Source organism: Myotis brandtii, unplaced genomic scaffold, assembly GCF_000412655.1.
Source record: "Myotis brandtii unplaced genomic scaffold, ASM41265v1 scaffold3518, whole genome shotgun sequence".
Taxonomy (NCBI): domain Eukaryota; kingdom Metazoa; phylum Chordata; class Mammalia; order Chiroptera; family Vespertilionidae; genus Myotis; species Myotis brandtii.
The window spans coordinates 114,816-123,481 of NW_005363534.1; the positions used below are offsets into that span (position 1 = coordinate 114,816).

The 8,666-nt window shown below is 41.5% G+C and overlaps 1 protein-coding gene and 1 pseudogene across 1 annotated transcript in view; both read right to left on the bottom strand.

Annotated features, from left to right (window-relative positions):
- Positions 1–8,666, bottom strand: part of PHKA1 (phosphorylase kinase, alpha 1 (muscle)) — a gene marked incomplete at its 5' end in the record, with an annotated part of 145,270 nt that overhangs the window by 50,146 nt on the left and 86,458 nt on the right. The window lies entirely within an intron of this gene.
- Positions 5,694–6,201, bottom strand: LOC102243073 (annotated as a pseudogene).

The window sequence follows — 8,666 nt, forward strand, 5'->3', positions numbered from 1 at the left end:
CTTGTTGTATCAATCCCTTTAGTATTATGAAGTGACCTTCCTTATCCCTTGTTATGGCCTTTACTTTGAGGTCTACTTTGTCAGATAAAAGTATTGCTACCCCAGCTTTTTTTTAAATCTCCATTTGCCTGAAAGATATTTTTCTATCCTTTCACTTTCAGTCTATGTGAGTCCCTTGTTCTGGGTAGGTCTCTTGTAGGCAGCTTATATATGGGTCACGTTTTTTGGTTTGTTTTTTTTGTATCCATTCAGCCACTCGATGTCTTTTGATTGGAGCATTTAGTCCATTTATGTTTAAAGTTATTATTGAAAGGTACTTGTTTGTAGCCATTTTTATTTTTTGTGCCTGTGTTCCATCTTCCCTTTCTATTTCTTCTTTTTACACCAGTCCCATTAGCATTTCTTGCATTGCTGGCTTGGCAGTGATAAACTCCCTTAGCCTTTTTTGTGTGTGTATGAAGCTCCTTATTTCCCCTTCCATTTTGAATGATAGCCTTGCTGAATAGAGTATTCTTGGATTCAGTCCCTTGCTTTGCATCACTTTGTAAATTTCTTTCCATTCTTTTCTGGCCTGATGTGTTTCCATTGAGAAATCATTTGATAATCTAATGGGAGATCCCTTGTACGTAACTTTCTGTCTCTCTCTTGCAGCCTTTAAGATTCTCTCTTTGTCCTGAACATTTGACATCATAATTATGACATGTATTGTTGTGGGTCTTGTTGGGTTCATCTTGTTTTGGACTCTCTGTGCTTGTGTGACTTTTTTCTAACTACAAAAAAACAACCAAAAAAATTCAAACAGTTGGAAGCTCAATAGCATGCTATTAAACAATGATTGGGTTACCAAAGAGATCAAAGAAGAAATTAAAAACATCCTGGAAACTAATGACAATAAAAACACAACAAACCAAAATCTATGGGACACAATGAAAGCAGTCCTATGGTCTCCACTTTCCATCCTTGGTTATCAGGGTTCTCTCCAGCTAGTCCTCAGTTGATATTTCAGGGTGGTTCTTCTGTATTTATTTGTATTTCCAGTTTGATTCTGGGAATGTGTCAGTTTACTGTCTACTCACTTCGCTGCCATTTTGTAGTCTCCCTGTCCAAGGATTTTAGATCCAAGTCCAGAGATTCCTTTTTAGATAATACCTCTCATTCTCATGCTGCCATTTAAATTTGTTTATTGTGGAAATTGTTTAAAAGAGAAATTAAAGAAAGAGGTATGCAGTTCCCCTCTATATAAAGCTACATTGGAAATTTCTGAGTTCACAGCCCATGTCAGGAACTAGCATGTCAACAACTGTGGGTAGAGATAATGATTACAAAAGATGCTCAATGTCTTAGTTATTTAAGAGTTGATCACTAGTCTCCTGGAAATTACTTATCGCTCTTACAGGCAAAAACTCAGATTCTTAAGGATTATTAGGGAAACTCCTATTTCACTTAGCTTCCCATGATCCATTGATGGCACTCTAGTCACTAATTCAGAACTTTGCCCTTTGAGGGATGAGGGAATTCAGTAAGTAAAGGAGGTGGGCATAGACATATGAGGGGCAGGAATGGGGTGGCCCTGTAGCCATCTCCCAGCCATGCTCAATACATTTCTATCCAAATCTTCCCAGACTTTCCCTTTGCTAGACCCATCCCACACTTTCCTGGGGGAGGAGCCAAATATGAAGTTTCCCTTCAGCCACATGAGGGTGGTTTCCTGGGACTCCCACAGGCTTTCTCTATATTTCTTTTAGGGATCTCTTGAGAATAAGTTAAATGGGGCCAAAGTATGTTATTGTATGCAGTTGGTATTATGAGCTACTAGAGAGATGAGGAAGGTCTGACTTCTACAGGCAGGTATCACTTTGTCCATTATATGATAATTTATGTTAAAATTTTTATTATATTGTTTGTGTTGTTTTTAAATTATTGGTGAACTTAATTCTGTGTCAGCTGGGCTCTTTTTTAGATTATAAGTCCTATGTAATCTCAGTTATTCTTTTCAGGTTAGGATAGTAACTTAATATGGAGAGTTTCAGCCTGTATATTCCCAAAGAAGTGGGCTTGGCTCCAGTGTGGGTCTCTCCTGCTCATGCCAGCAGTCTGTGAATCTTGACGATAAGTTACCTCATCAGCTTCCTTTTCCAGTGCCAGTTCATCATTTTCAGACATTCCCTCAGAGACTGGGTACTATAGGACTGATGGGTCCTTTTTTTTTTCACTTGTAGAATAATTTGTACCATAGCTTTAATATAAATCTGCATGTTATAAACAGCAGTGTCTAGATAGTGATGTTCTGTTTAACCTCCAAATATGCTGCTGTTTAACCATGATTGCACTGAAGACACATATAGAATTTCAGAATTAATCAGTGCTCCTTGTTAGAATTAATTTTCCAGAGGAGTTCTTCTAATGGACTTGGTAGAATCCCAAGGGTTCCATGGCAATACTGCACCAGAGTTTCAGGTCACGTAAGACACGAGTCTCATATATAAAAAGACCTTGCCTTGTATAGCCACTCTACAGCGACAATCTAAACTTCTGTCCCTTAGAGACAGGCAGATCTCTTACCTTTATAGGTAGGCACTTTGAGCATAAAAACTATCGATTCTCTTCCATTCAAAACTTTAGTGTTGTATTCGCTTTATGCTCACCTTTTCCTCTTCTGCTCCTCCAGCTTCTGCTAAAAGCTTGACTTTATGATTGTGGAGTGAGGAGAGAGACATGATTTGCTCTTTGTCCCTTGCCCCTCCCATTTCTCTCTGGTATTTTGAAGACCTGGAGGGAAGGAAAGGGAAAGGGGACAGATGTCTTTAACTTAATTGGTATTGCGATAGCCTCTTCTTGGCTGTAATTAATTATTTGGTGGGCTTAATTATAAGTTGGGTGGGAGGCACACCATATTCAAGGAGTGCTAGAAGAAACCTCCCCACAACATGGTAGTTCCAAGAATAGGAGTTATGACTCATGTGGTCCTCTTTTGCCTTATTCCCCAGCAGGCTCCTATCCTGATATGCACACCTCACTTCCTTGTTTTGGGGGCCCTTTGCCTAGCAAACAGCCCTGTGGGGCAAAGTACAGCAACAGAGCTCAAGCTTTCCACTGTATCCACCTCATTTTAATCCTAGGAAAGCATCTGTTCCAGTGTTAAACCCAGTCTCTACCTCACTTTTCCTCAAATGTACCCTGACCTTCATATGGACACAGGGATCAGGAGTGAGGCACATCAGCCAGTCTACTACTTAAGTGGATGTCCACCCAGGGAATGAAATGCCAGTACCCTACATCTGACTTTATTGGAGATCCCCTCAGTAGTTCAAAGTTTTAGGGATAAACAGTAACTTTGAATTTATGAAAGTGTGACAAGCCAACCTAGCATGTGCATTAGTGATCCTAGTGGCCCTGTAAGCTACTGTGCTGCTGCTTTGGGATGCTTGACTACTTGATGGGCAGTACTATCATTGTTAGAAATGCTCGTATTACCCAACAGTGAGCTGCAGTTAGTCGGTGGGATTGATGACAATAAAACCTTCGCATTCAATATGGGATTTGAGTAGGTCCTTAGATTAGCAACTTTGCTTGGTAAATGTTTAATGCATCGATTATTTTTTATGAAATAATGATGTCACATGTCTCCCATAGCATGCTAAGAGGGGGATTAGCTATGAATTCAGAGAACAGGTATTTGTTTACCTGTTAACCCAAGGAATTACATTCCTTAGCCTAATACACTAAACCTCTGCCTCCAAAAAAAAAGGAATAGAAGGAAGAAAAATGTCAGAAACCACCCATTCTAGGAAGAGGCTGAAGTGTTGTTAAATGACATACTATCCAACAGAAAATGCCCATTTTTCCTTTAGTAATGTTTTCTATCATTGTACATAATACTGGAGACTACTGGGACAATTATTAATAGTCAAAAAGTATCTACTTTGATAAATATATTCAGGCAAGTGGATGACAAAACCCAATATATATTACAGTATTTCATAGATTCTCTGATCATTTATTCACATTTTAACTTCTCTGAGATACATCACTGCCATGGATTAGTTGGAAGCATGTTTTTTCTTCCCTTTTTTAATGTATAAAACAGTATGTTATTCAATTCTTGGTATATTGGATAAAATACAGCAACCACTCACTACCCCTCCCCACTCCTATGACAGGCCAGGCTGGGGTCTCTTCTCCATGTCCCGCACGGAGAGAGAGACCTGAAATGGTTTGTATAAGTTAGGAGGCGCTTTTGGAATTAATGAAAAAATGAAAGGACAGACACAAAATTAGATTCAAAGCTTGGCCTGGGTGTGCATCTGCCCTCTCATGGAAGGACAGACAGAGAGAGCCAGCACCAGAGGGTAAGGGGGAGAGATCAACCAAAGGACTTGTATGCATGCATATAAGCCTAACCAATGGACACAGACAACAGGGGAGTGAGGGCATGAGTCGGGGGTGTGTGTGTGGGGATAATGGGGGGATAAGGACACATATGTAATACCTTAATCAATAAAGAAATTTTTAAAAAAGTTGTGTCTTGCCAGGCTGCTCCTTTATGGTCCTTTATATAAAAACAAAAGGTGTTTTTTTAAATTTCTTTAAATTTTTCAATTACAGTTGATATGTATGTTAGTTTAAGGTATATAACTTAGTGATTAGACATTTATATAACTTATGAATTGATTACCCCAATAAGTCTAGTACCATCTGATACATAGTTATTATACTACTAGAGGCCCAGTGCACGAATTCATGCATGGGTGGGGTCCCTCGGCCTGGGCGGTGATCGGGGCTGATTGGGGCTGTCTCGCCCAGTCCCAATCAGTGCTGATCAGGGCCAGCTGGCAGGGGGGAAGGGACCACAGGAGTTTGGCCGGCCACGGGAGGTTGGCTGTGGAAGCGCACTGACCACCAGAGGGCAGCTCTTGCGCTGAGCGTCTGCCCCCTGGTGGTCAGTGCTCATCATAGCGACCAGTTGACTGGTTGTTCTGTCATTGGGTCGTTCAGTAGCTTAGGCTTTTATATATATAAATTATTAGTACCCACCTGGTATACATAGTTGTTACACTATTATTAGTACCCATTACTATTATCTAGTACCCATCTGACACCACAGCATAGTTAATCCCTATGCTGTATTTTACATCCCCAAGACTTTTTTTTATTTTTTTATTTAAGACCTTCATTAACAGGTGCCTGTAGTTTGTTGACTTTTTTGAAAAAAAAATTTAGTTGTAAACTTTTATTACAAATAAAAAATGAGCTTGTTAAAAATCTCAGCTTGACCAGATATGAAACAATCTAAAACCTTTAAAGGTATATTGAGAAAAACCAGGCTTTTTAAAAAAGCATGTTTCTCATTACCAAAAAGAGATGTCTTTAGATAAAAAAAAAAAAAAAAAAACTACACTGCCTAGATCAGGAGTCCTCAAACTACGGCCCGCGGGCCACATGCAAATACAAATATTGTATTTGTTCCCATTTTGTTTTTTTACTTCAAAATAAGATATGTGCAATGTGCATAGGAATTTGTTCATAGTTTTTTTTAAAACTATAGTCCAGCCCTCCAACAGTCTGAGGGACAGTGAACTGGCCCCCTGTTTAAAAAGTTTGAGGACCCCTGGCCTAGATAATGCAGCTATTTCTAGTTATTTGGTCAATGGGCAAAACACCAGCACTTAAGGTCTTTAGCTCCAATCTTTTGTTCATTTCTTTCTGTTGAAATTTCATATTCATTTCTTTTTGTTGGGTGATTGACCTTGGGTCTCATCTCCTTCATTTTCCTTATCTTCTTCATTGTCGTCCTCTGTAGACTGTCTTTGGCGAGGACGGCCCCTGCGAAATCGTGGTCTATAGCTCCAATACATATTGTCTCACTGGTCTACATTGTTCTCATGCACCCTGGTTGTCAGCACCCTCTATCACTTCTCCCTGCACAGGAGTGTTGGAATACTGTGGTTGAGTCTCATAGGGTCTCTGCATGTAATAAGTTGGAAACCTTCGCCTGCCATAGGGCTGGCACTGATGGGCCTGGCCTTTGGGAGCACTCTCTGATCCCTCATTCCTTTCCCCATTCTCACTCTTCTGGTAATCTTGCTGGTAATTGTGTGGAGGACCCCTTCGACGTGGATAGTGTCTATAATGGTTACAGTTGGCTGTACATTTACTGCCTTGCACTGGAACTCCACCATGGCCTGTAACATTTGCTGCCATAAGTGAAATCATATGGTAATTGTCTTTCTCTGACTAACTTGTTTCATACAGCATAATACCCTCTAGGTCCATCCATGATGTTGCTAATGGCAAGATTTCATTCTTTTTATAGCCAAGTAATATTCCACCTCTTTATATATGTACCACCTCTTCTTTATCCATTCATCTATGGATCACACTTAGGTAGCTTCCATATCTTGACAGTTGTAAATAATGCTGCAATCAATATAGGGGTGCATATACAGTATATTTTCGAATTAGTGTTTTGGATTTCTTCAGATAAATACACAGAAGTGGAATTGGTGGGTCATATGGTAGTTCTATTTTTAACTTTTTGAGGAATCTCCATACTGTTTTCATTAGTGGCTGCACCAATTTACAATCTCACCAACAGTGCATGAGTAGTGTTCTCTTTTCTCCACATCCTCACCAACACTTCTTTGTTGATTGATGGTAGTCATTCTTATAGCTGTGAGGTGATATCTCATTGTCATTTTAATTTGCATTTCCATTATGGTTAGTGGTGTTGAGCATATTTTAATATGTCTATTGGACATCTGTATGCCCTCATTGGAGAAGTGTCTATTCCCATTTTGTAAACAGATTGTTTCTTGCTAAGTTGTTTTTTTTCTTTAAAAAGTTTTTTCAATTACAATTGCCATTCAATATTATATTAGTTTCAGGTGTACAGCATAGTTGTTAGACATTTATATAACTTACGAACTGATAACTCTGATGAGTCTAGTACCCACCTAATACCATACATAGTTATTACAATAGCATGACTATACTAGAGGTCTGGTGCATGAAATTTGTGCACTGGAGGGGGGGTGTCCCTCAGTTGGGCCTGCACCCTCTTGCAGTCCGGGACCCCTCGGGGGATGTCCGTCTGCCAGCAGGCAGACATCCCTCTCACAGTCAGGGACCCCTCGCTCGTTACCGCCTGCCTGCAGCGGAAGCGGGAGAGGTTTCTGGCTGAGCAGCGCTCCCCCTGTGGGAGCGCACTGACCACCAGGGGGCAGCTCCTGTGTTGAGTGTCTGCCCCCAGTGGTCAGTGCTTGTCATAGCAACCAGTTGTTCCACAGTTTGGTCAATTTGCATATTAGGGTTTTATTCTATAGGACTAGAGGCCTGGTGCACAGATTATGCTCAGGTGGGGTCCCTTGGCCTGGCCTGTGACCTCTCGCAATCTGGGACCCCTCAGGGGATGTCAGAGAACTGGTTTCAGTCCGATCCCTGCAGACCAGGCCGAGGGACCCTACCGGTGCACAAATCTGTGCACCAGGCCTCTAGTATGCATATAAGATCTTTGGTTAATCTCTTCCCACCCTCCCCCCCCTTCCCTCTGTGATTCCATGTTTCCAAGCCTGTGGTTTCTGCTCCTGCATTGTGCATCTGTCCCCTGGTGGTCAGTCTGTGTCATAGCTATTGGCCAGCCGGCCGGTTGGTTGGCCGGTCACTTAAGCCAGTGGTCGGCAAACTCATTAGTCAACAGAGCCAAATATCAACAGTACAACGATTGAAATTTCTTTTGAGAGCCAAATTTTTTAAACTTAAACTATATAGGTAGGTACATTGTTATTAACTTAATTAGGGTACTCCTAAGCTGGCCTTTGCTAAAAACGTCCTCAATCTGATTGAGGTACGTTCGCTGAGGTCGACCCCTTCCAACCCTCCCATCCACACTCGTCTTGTATACTTGTTTCGTCTATCTCCTTTCGTTCTTTTGTAACTGTCAATTTGTACTTAATTCCTTCAACTTTTCACCTAGCTCCCAACACCCTTGCCATCTCATAACCATCAGTTTGTTCTCTGTATCTGAGTCTGGTTATGTTCTGCTTGTTTATTTATTTGTTTTTTTAAGATTTCAGATATAAGTGAAATTATATGGTATTTGTCTTTCTCTGTATGATTTATTTCACTTAGCATAATACCCTCATTGTCCATCTGTATTGTTGCAAATGGTAAGATTTCATCCCTTTTATGGCCAAGTCATATTCTGTTTGTATATATGTACCACATCTTTATAGAGTCCTCTATCAATGAACACTTAGGTTGTTTCCATGTCTTGGCTACTGGGAATAATGTTGCAGGGAAGTTAGGGGTACATATATCTTTATAAATAAACTAGAGGCCCGGTGCACAAAAATTTGTGCACTGGCAGGGGGCGGGGGTCCCTCAGCCCCACTTGTGTCCTCTCACAGTCTGGGACGCCTTGGGAGATAACGACCCGCTGGCTTAGGCCCGCTCCCGGGTGGCAGAGGGCAGGCCCAATCCCTAGGTGCAGCCCCTGGTTGGGCTCAGAGCAGGGCCGATTGGGGAGTTGGGGCACCGCCCCCTGTCATGCACAGATCAGGGCGGATTGGGAGGTTGCGATGCCACCCCTAGTCACGCTCAGGGTACGGCTGATTGGGGGGTTGGGGCACCGCCCCCTGTCACACACAGAGCAGGGCCCATCAGGGGGG